This window comes from Protopterus annectens, chromosome 15.part0 (genome assembly GCF_019279795.1).
Source record: "Protopterus annectens isolate FY-2018-M chromosome 15.part0, PAN1.0, whole genome shotgun sequence".
In the NCBI taxonomy this organism is placed as follows: Eukaryota; Metazoa; Chordata; order Ceratodontiformes; family Protopteridae; genus Protopterus; species Protopterus annectens.
In genome coordinates this window covers 719615002-719630489 of record NC_056749.1, presented here as the reverse complement: position 1 = coordinate 719630489, position 15488 = coordinate 719615002, and the positions used below count along the sequence as shown (strand labels likewise).

Genomic DNA, 15488 nt, shown 5'->3' with positions numbered 1-15488 from the left:
TTAAGAAAATAACCCGTATTGTCCATTCAAAACAAACACGCCTTAAACATACACGAGTTACAACAGGAGAATTTTCATAATTGGGGGGGGGGGGCCGCAAGGTCACTACAGCAATACCAAAACTAGTAATACAAAAATAAAATCGCTACAATTATCGGTACTTGCCCACATAAAATTACTCCCGTACGCAGCGCACTTGCATCTTACACTACGGGGTAGGTTGACATTTAAAGCAAACAGCGGGAATCGGAATCAAAATCGCTCCAGATCCTTAAAGTAGTAGTACGAAAGCAAACCATACAGAGAGATCAGAAATAAGTAACAACTGGTTCTGAGAAGACGCTGTTTAGACCAGAACTTCAATAAGACTTAAAACATTGCCAACGGATTCTTGGAATAGAGGAAAACAGACAAAACACAAACTTCAGAAAACATTAATGCATATCTTTTCTAGAAGTTAACCACTTGTAATACTAAGTGCACGTTAAAAGCGCACACAAAATTACACAAAGTTAGAAACCGATACGCCTACAGACGTATACCACTAACGAAATTCCAAACGAGATACGCTACTATCCCACTGCTCACCATTTGCTACGTAAAGGCAACACCTACATTACACACACACACACACACACACACACACACAGCATCCCATTTGTTTACATAACAGTCAACCTAAGACACCGCTTTTCCCAAGGAGGACGGAGCAACAACACCAAGTGCATCCCACTGTAGATAAGTCAAATAACAGCACATTTCAATCACTCTTAAAGCGAGCAGATATACCTACTGAAAGCATAAAAACCAGATATACTTTGAGCTGCTTTCTTTAGGTAATAAAATATGTACGGAGTCTTTATTTTTGTGGAACGCAATTCTCCAACAAACGACTTAATCTCGGAACCACATACAAGACGGTTTAATCTAAATGAATATTTAGACTATACAGTTGTAAATACTGCGGCATAACAAATTCAGAGTACTTCAAAAAAAAAAAAAAACAAGTTTAAGGACTGGCTAATACAAACTTCCACCTTTAAAACAAACAGGTTATCGATTCAAACAATTTCTTACAACAAAAACAGAAAATCACTACAAAGTTAATACAGAAGTTGGTGTCTCCAAATAAGTGTGTAACACACTGCATTATTCCAGTTAATAGCTACAACATGGCGCCTTCACGTGAACTTTCAATGACGAAAGACATAGTATTTTAAACTAGAACGAGAACAGAACAAGACATTTTAAAAAGCGTCTAGATACACATATTCTTTATAGTGGGTTTATTAATCAAGAAAAAACATTTAACTTTTTAGTCATTGTTAATCTAACGTTCGTACTTTTATTTTAACCCCAAAATTATTAATTACCTTACAACCACTATCAAACTAAATTATAACGCACTGCTATATTAATTGCAAACTAACATTTTGCTTGCTAAACACGATTACTAAACAGGCAACAACACTGACTACTCATACGATGCTTACTTCCAGGCCCTGTTTTTTGGAACACAGCAGCCGACTCCCACAAGCCATTGCAAACAGCCTTCAATGAAATTTAAGAAGTTTTTTTATTTCGGCGCCATTTTCGATTGGACTGAGGTGAGGAGGGATTTTTTAGGGAATTATTTCCAAGGATTTTTCTGTTTGCATTGATTGTGGTAGCTTGAAAAATTAAGTAAAAATATTTAAAAAATCAGTGTTTCTATTCTATATGCAGATCGTTTGATTTTGTGTACATACGAGCCGTTTAAAAGAGCTACGGGGTAGGTGCGGCAAGAAAAAAAAAAAAACGAGCGGGGTTTAAAAAAAAGTATTGTATTTTTTTAGAATAATTTGGAATGTATCAAAGGAAATGATCGATATAAAATTTATTGCAGGTTGCCGTAATTGTTAAGAATTGTAGATATTGGTTATTTTATTAAGCTGCGGAATAGACTATAAAGGCAATGTTGTAAACAAAAAAAGGAAGTTATTTTAAATGTGACATTACTATGTATTTTTTCTTAAAATGAAACCCAAATCAACGAACGGCTTTTCACATATTAAAGTTCAGTGGTAGTACTTTAAAATTTGTGCTAGTAATTTCTTGTTTGTATTTTGTTTTCGTGATAAATCAATTTGTAACGTTACAGTATTGTAATTTAAAAGAAAATGCACCGTTATTTGTAAATCGTTTTGGAGATCGTATGATTAGCACATTTTTTTTATTAAATGAGTTCATATATTTAAATGTTGTGCCTGCTTTTGTTTTATTACTGTGATTGTGTTGCGTTGACTCCAGCGGACTAATGACGCAGTCACTCTCAAACTGACAAATAACTTTCCAACTTATTGTCTCCTAGGGGAGAAAAAAGGCCTTTGTCTGGAGAAAGACTATTAGATACGTGTGGCAACGGGGTGCACCATAGTTGTGAAATGCTGAAAGGTTACCCGCAAATAAAGGGTTAACGAGATGGTAAATTAAATTTTATATTCGAACTTAGTTTGTACGCCCAAGTTAGCCTCTACCAAGAGGTCGGAAACAGAGTCGCAGTGCTACGTAATGCGCGTTCTAGTGATTTTAGTTTTCCCATTTATTGCTGAACTTAAAATAAAGTTTAAGGCAGGTAATTAAAGGTAGTGGGAGTAGTTGTAGTGTAACCAGTAGCTGTCGCGCACTGTATTCTAGGCTACGGAAGCTTTTAAATTGTTAAATTTAGAAGATATTGGTGGCATTTTTCCCCTTTGAAATGCAGACTTCTTTTTGATGTTTAAGGACAGTGATACTGTTTAAGAAAACTACATTGTTTTTTCTAGGTCTAATTTTTGATTCCATTAGATCACGTATGCCATGTATAAAACAAACTTGTTTAGTCTTAATTGTTACTGACTTTAATCCAGTAAATTCTGAACAACTTTCTATAGCAAGCTGGAGCATTCTTAATTTTGAGTTCGTGTCTGTAGACCTTGGTATTTTTCTGGTCGTGTATTTGTTTTCAAGTCAGTAAAGTTTGTTGAGTTGTTTAGTCTCTAATGTTTTATGTTTGAGTTTTGTTAACTTGTTGAATGCATTGTGACAGTTCGTTGAAGTCAAACAATGGACTTCAGTTTTATTTATTTATTTTTTTTCAAGACTGAGCAAGTGTTTTGTTGTGCTGGGGTTTTTTTTTTTTTTTAAATTTTTTGAGGGTAGTTAATTCATTAGTATGACGGTATTGTTCCTATATTTCCCTTAAGATGGTTACATAAAATGTCTGTAAAGTAATTGTGAAAACAGGTGCTTTTGTAAAGTAACGACCAGTTAATCTTGCAAATATACTCCTTATGGTATTGTTTGCAGTTCTAGACCGCTCGGTCCAAAAACTATCTATATAAAGTGCCTTGATAGTCATTGTTTCATAATTTTGGGATTAAATCGGGGGTCTAAACGAAAGCCCAGTTGCATTCTTACAAGAGTTTAAATCTTTTTGAAAATGTAACAAGAAGATTGTCTGGCACTATCTTCTTAATGGGGAAAATATCTCAAAAGGAACTCTGTAAATTGTTTTTTATAGCATCCTTCACACATCGCCTAGCCTTTTTGCTTTTTTAAGTAAATTACTTTGTTTTGTTTTTAAAGTTTTATTCTGTTTGTTTACTGTTAAGATACGTGAGTCTTGTGCTTCTTACCCCCACCCCCTCCCAAAAAATGGCAAGTAAACTGTAATGGAATGTTACACAACGTTGTAAACGCTGTAGGTTGTGAACTTCTGTACTTAGCATTGTACACTTGTAAAAATCCATGGGAAAATGAGTCTGGCTGTTTCAACTGAATAGCTTGGTCAGCTAGTCAAACCAAAGTCTTCAAGTTTGTGTAGTATTAAGTACCTTTTTTTACTATACTGTCTCCTTATTTTCTGAATAGATTACCTATAGTGGTGGTATTATTCTAATGATGCACACTTAGTGTGCGACTCCTTGTACATTACTGAATTTTTTGTCATGATCGTGATGGTGTGTGTAAATTTGTTTCTTCACTATTTAATGGCCAACCCCCCCCCCCCCCCCCCCCCCCCCCAGAGCACTTCAGAATGTGTCTTGCAACTACTGAACCTCTAGTCTGCCTGGAGACATCTGTTTTGAAAGTCCTATGCATGCAAACCTAAAATCTATAGATTTCTTCCTTTTTTTTTAACTTGTAAATAGCTTTGTGCTGGTGGTTTTCTATACAGAAGAAACTTCTGTAGGTGTATAGTTTTTTTTACTATGTGGACAGGAACTTGTTTCGTGAGGCATGCAGTTATGGCTGTTCTTTTGCGAGGAGAGTTTGTTGTGCTAGTTTCAACATTTTTTTTCCCCTTATAACTTAAGGCTAGAGTGTAAATGCAGCCAGGATTTTTCATGCCTTAAAATCATGTCTACATTCTGCCAGAGTTGCCTGTAACTGGGGTGTACTACTCTGTATGCATGCCTATTGTTTCTGCTATTCTTGGATATGTTCACCTTTTATCATTTTTCAAAAGTGTTCCAAGTCTCTGATAAGGAGTACTTTTATTGCATAGTTGTATGCTAAACAGCTTTTGCCGAGAGGTTTGTGAATGGTTATAAACATGTTTGCATCTGATTTATTTGAGGTTTGGGTGGGCAGTAACCTTTCAACAAGTATAGTAAAGATGATTGTTTTGTAATTTGGTCATAAGATGTCAAGTTCAGCACAATAAAGATTTTTATTTACTTTAATTTTAATTCTAAAAAAGAAAATAAATGAATATCTGCATTACATACAGGCAGTGAGTTGGGAACTAAGTGTTTTGTTTATTTTTTTTTGTTACAGATGGTCATGTGCTTTTATCAAAGATGGGGAATGATTTGATTTTTAGTTGCTGCTTGTTCTGCAGTTTTAGTACCCGCTTTGAAATCACAGCCACAAATCTGTGAAGTAAATGTGACTGCAGCTTCTGTTAGTGTTTTCTTGCAGAACTTTTGTTCCCATACATGTGTATACCTGTATAGTACTGTTTAACCAGATTCGCCCACTGGGCGCATTCAGTTTTTGGGATCAATGTCTGGTTAAGTAACTTGAGCAAGGCCACACAGTAAACAAACGGCTGAGAGAATCAAAACCTGTACCACAGAAACCGTAGCTCGCCACTTTGACAGTACATGATTTGTAGTTTTTATGGAGTCTTTGTCCATTTGAAAGAATGTCCTCTTTGCACAGAAAAAAATCCCCTTCTAAGAGGTTTGTGGGGTTCACCTGTGCGCCTCACTCGAGTAACGTGTGTCTAGCAGTGTGTGCTGTTGAACGGGGTAGAGTAAGTCTTTGCATCTGAATTTTGGTGTCCAGTTTTTGTGCTACTTGAAGTTTAATCTTTCAAAATAAGTAGTCTAATACTGTTTCTCTGTTATAAAACACTTCTAAGAAATTATAGTTACACATTTGAAATTGAAGACATTATCCTGTTGGCTTTTCTGTTGGACTTTAGGAGCTGTTTGTGGAATGGTGCACTGTTATGCCCTGTACTGTATCTGTTAAATGTGTTGTGTTTTTGAATTATAGCATTATTACTATAATATTTAAAGTGTCATGTGCATTATCTGTACAGGTAATTGTGCTGTCCTCTTGTCATTCTTGGCTGGTATTTTCCTTCTGATAGCTGAATGGTCTTGCAGTAGTGTAATAATGGTGTATTGTTAAATGCCTGTCTAGTAATTTTAAACATTGATGTATTTGGACTAGACCTGAATATCTTTGCTTTCCTCTGAATTTCTGATGCTCCAGATACCAGCAGTGTGCAAGTTGGCCTCCAGTAATACCTCTTGCAACCCTTGTGTAAAATCCAGATGTTTTTAGACTGCCATGAGTACTTCCACACTTATGACGGGGTGGAGGCAGTGAAAAGGATACTCTTAGGTAGTTACTTTTGGCTTAAAGTAGAGAGGTAAGTTCAAGTAGTAGATAATTAGCCAGTGTGTGCTGTATTTGAATCCTGTGCGGTTTTACAACCTTAAATTGGCCCTGGACTATAGTGTAGTAGAAAGGGCAAATGGGCAGTGGCCTACTTAATAAAATTCTGATAAATGTTGGCACTTTGGACCCATACCTCTCAACCTCTTACTGCAAGAAATCTGGACAAAGCCTGGCAAAATGGGGGGACAAAGGCCCAAAAGTAGGGACACATTTTAAATATTGCTCTTATAAAAGTAGGAAATTTCCAGAATAACAGGATTTGTTTACCATACATTTTTCTGAAGGATATGAAGTCTGAAAGTCAAATGATCATTTTATTGACTAAATCATCACAGTGATTTGTCAAATATGCCTTTCTTTAACTCATGTTTACTATAGAGTATTCTGCATGCTTTTAATTGAGGTAGTATATGGTTGGAAAATTTGTTTTTATAGAAACTTGGGGGTAGTGTGTGTGTATGTAATTAATTATTTGTGTGTGTATATATATATATATATATATATATATGTATATATATATATATATATATATATATATATATATATGTGTATGTGTAATATATATATATATATATATATATATATATATATGTGATATTTTAGAGTTAAGTGTTAAGGTAACCAGCTACCTTTTGGAGAGATGTTACCGGTGTTAAAAAAGTGTAACTTGGAATGAGTCACTCTTAATCTGATTTGTAAACTGCTATGTTTTTCCCTGTTGGAACATTTTTGAAATGTGTCTGTGCTCAGATTTGGCTACAGAAACGAAAGGTTTGTACTACTACTTCTTTCGGCTTTTTCCCAGTTAGGGGTTGCCACAGCGGATCACCTGTCCTCATGATTGGCAGTGGAGTTTTATGGTGTCGTTGCCAGCCCCGGTGCACACTCACACCTAGGGCCAATTTAGTGTCCAATCCGCCTACAGTATGTCTTTAGGATGTGGCAGGAAACCCGTGCAACACAGGGAGAATGTGCAGACTCCGCACAGAAGGCACCCTAGCTGAGGATCGAACCGGAGAACCTCTTGCTGTGAGGCGGCAACACTAACTGCTGCACTACTGTGGCTGCCCTAGCTGCTGCAGGAAAACATTCGTAAACCTCAATTTTTTTTTTTTTTTTTTTTGTGATTTGTAAACGTTCGCACTTGTAACACTGTGCGTACTTAATATGGGTGGGTTGATGTGTAACAAATATAAAAATGCAAGTCTTGATATTGCATCTTAAATAACTTCTGGGATTTTGTGTTTCTGAACTTTGGCAGTGTATGCAGCACTTTAGGATTCACTAAATATGGGTAGACCGAGATTTTTTTTGTTTTACTCTGTTAATAAAATTGTACCTCACAGCAGATTGCTGAAATTTCTGAAGTTGAAAACGTATCTTGTCTATTAGATCTGTTGGGCATGGTGTGGACTCAATGTTGCTAAGGTCTGGTACTCCTTACTGTGTCTGGTTAATGCCCTCCCTCTTCTCCTTTTTAAAACTATTCTGGAAACACTTTCTAGCAAAATCTGGCTTGCCTTCTTGCTTGACCAGAGAATAAACTATATCCCTAAATGAGCAAGTATCTACCCAGTTGGATTTATCCTGGTAGTCGCATGTCAGTAAATAGTTTTGCAGGACTAGAGTAATCTGCTTTATTTGATAACCTGTTTGTAGTTGTGTAATGAAGGCTATATCACGGTATGTTAAACCGCCACTGGTGATGCACTTAATGAGAGGCGGTGCTACTGGCTACAGAGAGCAAACTCCATAGACATTAAGTACATCTAACCCGCTCCCTACCCAATCAACTTTTTCTGCTGTAAAAGTAACACAACACCTATTTGGTACATTAAAAGTCACGTATACTGTTTTCTTCTGAACAGAAGACGACCCCCCCGCAAGTGAACTGACTGGTGAGTTATGAAAACAAAAATATGTACTTGATTCCAGTATGTTTGAGTATTTAGTAAGGTAGTAGGGAAGCCATGCTTTCTGCTGTGCTGAAAGGCTTTAAGTATTGAGGCAATTTCAGTTGCACGTGCTCGTAATTGAGAAGAGTGTCTTTGGCTGTTGGTACTGTACAGCTCAAAACAGGCTAAATACCACAAAGTACAATGCTTTAATTCAAAGATGACTTTGTGTATATTTTTTACTTGTTCATTACAAACTGTGCTTTATTGTTGTAGAATGTTCGGTAGCCCACACTGATTCCCTAGACTTGTGTTTTACAGGAATATGCTTGGTCCTGTGCTCTGCCCAGACCTTGGAGAGAAGAATCAACTTGAGAGTACAGAATGGAAATCATTGGCATCAGCTGTGACTTGCACTGTCTTGCAGTACCTTTTATGTACTGGCAACTGCAGCCAAACACGTTTTAAGAATTTGTCTAATGCTCTCTGCAGGTACCTGAGGAAAACATCTGATTCCTGAAGGGATGGAGTTAATGGTAGAAAAAAATGCACAGCCAAATTCTTCAGTAAGAATATAATACCACAGTTTTGTGAATTTGGCTTGTGACAGTTCCTGTAAGGTGTATATATTTTTTGGTCTGTCAATTAATCTAGAAAAAAAATGTAATTTGTGTTGCTGATGCTAACTTTCCCAGCATTCATTCTTTCCTTTTGCAGTTTACAAGGACTTATCAGTGGGTGCTAAAAATGTTAGTACATGAAGCTTTTTGTCATCTCCATTAACTGTTGTGTCCTGTGCTATAACTGCTTGTTATAGTGTGTACTGTCTGAACTTTTTCCTTCCACTGCAAACACAAGTAAACCAAGTTTCTTTTCTGCCTTCCAAAGCAGTGCTAAAGGGTATAAAAAATTTAATTTTTAAATTCTTTTTTTTTTTTCCCTGTGGTGATTTGCTGTGTGTTCTGACTGCTTGGTGATTGACCCATCCTAGGAGCAGTGTGTGGGTCTTAGTCTTTCTATGTTTTCTCTACAGTAATTTTATTGCATTTGCTTGTCTTGTTACTGTTGTAATGAAATTACCTTTTGCAGCAGAAAAGGTAGAAAGTACCCAGGATTGACATGTAATATTTCCTTCTAGGTGAAGAAATGAATGGTATGGCTGCCAAAAGATGTTCAATTCCATGTAAAATCTAATGGCTCAAGGTCCTAGGTTATGACTTAAAACAAAGCGTTTGTCCGTCTTTTGGGTAACTGCTTGTAACTGGGATTGCTTCAGTACTCCTTTTCTTCCTGCCTTCCCTTATGTCATAGAAGCTTTGTTTGTGTGAGTGCATCAGTGAGCATAATTTTGGGTCTACCTAACTGACGTATTGCTCTTACTTCCATGACATTTCTTTGTGACTTGCAACTTGGCCACTGAACTGAAAAAAAGGGTTTGAACTGCAGGTAGGAAGCTGCAAGTACACTGTGCTTCAGTAAATGTTTGGGGCAAGAATGGTATGCTACTGTGTGGCCATACAAGTTTTTTTAATGTCTTTAGACTCTTTTTTTAAGAATGGGTCCCAGTACAGTTTTCTCCCCTGTTTTTAAAGCATTGGTTTTAAACTGTCACTGCTGTCCCTTATACAGAGGAGATGGATATTTAGTACACTTTAATTCTGTCTTCCTGCTACTAATATTCTCTTGCCGCATGTCGTCCTTATAAATGAAGAAACAATCGACTGCAACACTGTTCTCATGCCTGTGTACAAGGTAACATTCACACTCTGGATTTTGTGTAAGTATGCTAACTGGCTGAGTGGGTTTTGTCAAGTGTTCAGTTATGACCTGTGCAAGTATTTTTTAATGTGGTCTCTTGCATTTTAGGTCTGTTAAGTTTTCATATGATTTGAAGATGGGTGCATCTGTTCTGCATGTTGAATCGCACCTTGCAGTGCACTCCCCCATGTGTATGAAAGCTAAATAACCTCACTAATACTTCGATAGCCCATTTTAAGAGGGAGGGCAAGGTGTGTGTGTGTGTGTGTGTGTGTGTGTGTGTATATATATAAAATATATATTTATATAAATATATATATTTATTGCTTGTAATTTGTGGTGGTGGCAAAGCTACTGCAGTGTGAATTCCTGGGTAGCGGTGTATTCATAGCCATTGGTATTTGTTGTATTATGCTGTCTTTAATTGTATGAGCGACATCTCTACCTGTCTCAGTATGCGAGTAGGTTACTTGTGATCCAGGTAGAAGCCTATGCGTCTCTGTGCAGTATGGGTACCTGTGGAGTCTTAAATGAGGTTTGTGCAGAGGCCAGGTTCCAATATACTATACTTAGTATTGCGTATTAAAAAATGCAGATATGCTGTTATCTGTTGTGATCCAGTTAACTGTGGTTTGTTTGAAGTCTCTAGTAATGGTATATGCAGATTTGGTTGTGCTGTCATCTGTGATAACTAGGTAGTTATGTACTGTTAATGAAAACTAGACTCTAAGGGGGCTTAGTACTAATCCATTTAAGATGGTCTAGAGCCTAGATTTTAATCCATGCAGTCTGTCAAAACTCCACTGATAGTGTGGACATGGGTAACTCGCAGCAGCCTATTCTAAACACTGACCATATCTGGTGCTGTGTATATTGTGCAAGTAATGCAGTCTTGTTCCTTCTAAAACTGTTTTGTTAGTAAGCTGTACAAAACTTAAAAAGTACTTGGGACACCAGTGAGGGGGTGTTTTAATTAGGTGGATAAGGGTACAGAGGACTCTCTCCAGCCACTGTCCAGGATTTAAGGTAAATACTTAAAGGTGCACTCTAAGTAGCTATGAGACCGATAAAACCAGACTGTTTAATTTTATTTTACAGTCTATATTGCACCTTGTGGGAGGAATAAATTTGATTTTAAGCTGATGCAGCATATGTTGGATCTGCCAGCAGTCATTGTGAATTGTGGGTTAATATCAGGATGTTTTTGTTTTTTTTTTTTTTTTAGATTTCCATTCAAGCTTTGTCTTAAGGAGATTGGAGACTGTAAAGTGGTGGCAGGTGAAAGTGTAGTTAAGCAGCATAGATTAGTGGTATGTAGAATGACGTTGGTGATCAAGAAGAGGAGGAGGAATGTGAAAGCTGTGCCAAGGATTAAATGGTGGAAGTTAAAAAAGGGTGATTGTGAAGTGGAGTTTAGGGAAGAGTTAAGACAGGCACTGGGAGGCAGTGGAGAGTTACCGAATAGCTGGGTAACTACAGCAGAACTAGTAAGGGTGACTGCTAGAAAGGTGCTTGGTGTGACATCTGGACAGAGGAAGGAGGACAAGGAGACCTGGTGGTGGAATGAGGAATTACAGGAGAGTATACAGAGGAAGAGGCTGGCGAAGAAGTGGGATTGTCAAAGAGATGAAGAAAGTAGACATGAGTATAAGGAGATGAGGCGCATGGCAAAGAGAGAGGTGGCAAAAGCTAAGGATAGGGCATATGGAGAGTTGTACGAGAGATTGGACACTAAAGAGGGAGAAAAGGACCTGTACCGATTAGCTAGACAGAGGGACAGAGCTGGGAAAGATGTGCAGCATGTAAGGGTGATAAAGGATAGTGAGGGAAAGGTACTCACAAGAGAGGAGAGTGTGTTGAGTAGATGGAAAGAGTATTTTGAGAGGCTGATGAATGAAGAGAATGAGAGAGAGAGAAGGTTGGATGATGTGGGGATAGTGAATCAGGAAGTGAAACAGATTAGCAAGGAGGAAGTAAGGGCAGCTATGAAGAGGATGAAGAATGGAAAGGCTGTTGGCCCAGATGACATACCAATGGAAGCATGGAGGTGCTTAGGAGAAATGGCAGTGGAATTTCTAACTAGATTGTTTAATGAAATTTTGGAAAGTCAGAGGATGCCTGAGGAGTGGAGAAAAGTGTTTTGGTACCTATCTTTAAGAATAAGGGTGATGTGCAGAGCTGCAGTAACTACAGAGGGATAAAACTGATTAGTCACAGCTTGAAGTTATGGGAAAGAGTAGTGGAAGCAAGGTTAAGAAGGGAGGTGATGATTAGTGATCAGCAGTATGGTTTCATGCCAGGAAAGAGCACTACAGATGCAATGTTTGCTCTGAGAGTGTTGATGGAGAAATACAGAGAAGGTCAGAAGGAGTTGCATTGCGTCTTTGTAGACTTGGAGAAAGCATATGACAGGGTGCCTAGAGAAGAGTTGTGGTATTGTATGAGGAAGTCGGGAGTGGCAGAGAAGCACGTAAGAGTGGTACAGGATATGTACGAGGGTAGTGTGACAGTGGTGAGGACTGCAGTGGGAGTGACAGATCCGTTTAAGGTGGAGGTGGGATTACATCAAGGATCAGCTCTGAGTCCTTTCTTATTTGCAGTGGTGATGGACAGGTTGACAGATGAGATCAGACAGGAGGCCCGTGGACTATGATGTTTGCAGATGACATTGTGATCTGTAGTGAGAGTAGGAATCAGGTTGAGGAGACTCTGGAGAGGTGGAGATATGCTCTAGAGAGCAGAGGAATGAGGGTCAGCAGGGCTAAGACAGAATATATGTGTGTAAATGAGAGGGAGGGTAGAGGAATGGTGAGGATGCAGGAGTAGAGTTGGTAAAGGTGGACGAGTTTAAGTACTTGGGATCAACAGTTCAGAGTAATGGTGAATGTGGAAGAGAGGTGAAGAAGAGAGTACAGGCAGGGTGGAATGGGTGGAGAAGAGTGTCAGGAGTGATTTGTGACAGACGGGTATCCGTAAGAGTGAAAGGGAAGGTCTACAAGAGTGTAGTGAGACCAGCTATGTTATATGGGTTGGAGACAGTGGCATTGACAAAAGGCAGGAGTCAGAGCTGGATGTGGCAGAGTTAAAGATGTTAAGATTTGCAATCGGTGTGACTAGGATGGATAGGATTAGGAATCGGTATATTAGAGGGTCAGCTCATGTTGGACAGTTTGGAGACAAAGCAAGAGAGACGAGATTGCGTTGGTTTGGACATGTGCTGAGGAGGGATGATGGGTATATTGGGAAAAAGATGCTAAGGATGGAGCTGCCAGGTAAGAGGAATAGAGGAAGGCCTAAGATAAGGTTTATGGACGTGGTGAGAGAGGACATGCAGGCGGTTGGTGTGACAGAGCAAGATGCAGAGGATAGGAAGAAATGGAAAGAGATGATCCGCTGTGGCGACCCCTAACGGGAAAAGCCGAAAGAGAATGATGATTCAAGCTTTTACTGTAGTGTTTTGTTAGTGTGTACAAAGTACATTACTTTAAGTGTACTAAAAATGTAACCTAGCTAGGGTTCCCAGACTGCCTCCTTGGTGCCATTACTTCTGCATGGATTATACAACTGTTAGCGTTGGCTGAACCTGTTAAAGTAGGACTGTGGCTACTGCTGCCCTTTTCAATTTGTCATATTTCCAAGTTTTTAAACTTGGAGCTGGACAGTCTACAACTGTGCAAAGGTGGGAAAAGAGAAAATAGGAAGTTTTTGTTGTGCAACACATTCTTTTGTATTGTTGCAAAGAAGTGCCCTCCATCCCCCACTTCAAGCTTCCTTACTCTCATTTAAATATTTAACTTGGTTTGAATGTTGTATATGATATGTATCTTGTCCTGCAGGGAAAAAATGTTGCATATTTGTTAAATTCATCTTGGAAGACCCAATTTCATTTGTGCTTGGGGAAAGTCTTGCAAAGCAACTTTTCCTTTCTTGAGATCTGATGGAAAGCAATGATAATAAGAAATTAGAAATCTTGTTTTCTATTTTAAACAGGAATAATGTCTAGTGATTAGGCTTCACAAGGTGAATTTTCTTGTATAGCTTAGTGAAACAGGAGACGTTTATAGAAATACCTCAGTTATGAATTTGGTGAAATTAAGTTTGTATGTATAAATACTAAATTTCTGCTGCTCTGTACTAAGATTTTAATATAACCTAGTAGGACCAGTTGTAATGCTGTTTTTTTGCTAACTTCTGTATGCCAAAGAAACCGAAGTGTTCCTAGTTTCAAGTCTTCTGGTAAGATTTTGAAACCAGAGACACACCTCACATTTATAGTAACTATCATTTAATTGGTTTGGGAGTTAATTTTATTGTCTTGTGTCTTCACTGTTTGCTGGAAGTGACCCATTGTAATTTGGAGTGTCATTTGGTGGTATTGCCCTTAAGCTTGTTAGGGGTAAACAACAAAAAAGTGAGCTGTCAAACTCTTCTGTGGAATTGCCAGGGATGTTTGTATGGGTCTGTTTGTAAACCAGTTAGGCTTCATGATCACACCTTGACTGCATTGTTTTCCATATAATTTTTATTGTGGCTTGTGAAGTATTTTTTCCAGACATAATTTCCTGTAAACTTAATTTGTCCTAAGTATCACTGTCTAAGTCTTTTTGGGCCCTCTTCCATCCATGGAGCTGCCTGGCCCTTTTTTTTTTTTTTTTTTTTAAGCTCTCTACCTTTCTGGGCTCACACGCATGCTCTGTGAGGTATTGTTCTACAGTGCCTACACTGCTGAAGTAGGATAGTTCTGAGACTACCACCTATGTGAAATCAAAGTCCATCCTGGTTATTGAACTGCATTAATACTTTGCTATTCTTAGTCTTAGTCTGATTTTAATGCTTTTCAAGGATATTTGGGTTACAGTTTGAAGAGCCGTGTTTACTGGCTTTTAATAAGTGAAAACTTTGAGCATAGCAGTGTTTTGGGGGAGGGTAAAACATTCAGGAATACTAATTATTTAGATTTTTTTTTCCTGAAAGAGCACTGCTTTACATATTGAGACTGTATGCTCTGCCTTTGTAAACCACTTAACAGGTGAGTTTGAATGTTGGAATGAGGCAGAGTTTGAATCCTTTGCGTTTTATCTTCTCCTCTAGGTAAAGTTATGCCCTGTTTGCAGTTGTAAAAAAGAAAAAACCCTGCTGCATCATAGCTGTAAGGATGTCTATAAATTCCTTACAGATGTATCTCTTCATATTTGGGGTGCAAAAATTCTTTGTGGAAATGCAGCAGCACATCATGGTTTGTAGGGACAGGGAGATACAGACCATTCTGGGCTGCCTCATTTCTTCGAGACAAAAAGATGGACCGAAGTTCAGGCTTTTGTTAATGTCTTGCTTATGACCATGCTCTGTAAAATTGTAAAGTTTGTTTTATGCTTTATTTGGCTTGTCGAGGAAATTTCTGTCTCAAAAGCATGTATTTGCGTAACCTAAAAGGGCTTTTATAACACGCAGTTGTCTGTCCTAGCTGAATTATGCATCGAATGCAAGATGTACTTCTGGAACAGTGTATTCTGCCATTTTAGCAGCTGTGCTGTAGCAGCACGTATATACTGTAGTTCATATTTGTATTCTCCAGTATTACATTGCTGCTGTAGTAAGGCTGAATCGGATCATAACTTTGTGTGGATTCTTGCAGCTGCAACAAAAATGTCTTTCTCCAAATTAATATTCCTCACTGTTTCACTGGGTGGAAACTTGTGTAATATTTTTGTAATTTGTACCCAGTAGTCGGAAATCTATTTTGTAATGGTAATGTAATTTCGTAGAAATCCAGGATGTGAAGACAAAAAAATGAAAAGTAAAGCAAAGCATTTTGTTTTGCCAGATAACTGGTGAAGCAGTCATTTTCTGTCAAATGTGGGCACTTTTTGGATGGGAGTGTACTCTAGGGGACTTCAA

The 15488-nt window shown here is 38.1% G+C and overlaps 1 long non-coding RNA gene across 1 annotated transcript; it reads left to right on the top strand.

Annotated features, from left to right (window-relative positions):
* The first annotated feature begins 1349 nt into the window (after window positions 1-1349).
* LOC122790033 lies at window positions 1350-8760 on the top strand. Its single transcript, XR_006362910.1, has 2 exons — window positions 1350-1607; window positions 8154-8760. It is a non-coding gene; the product is annotated as an uncharacterized LOC122790033 (long non-coding RNA).
* The last annotated feature ends 6728 nt before the right edge of the window (window positions 8761-15488 follow it).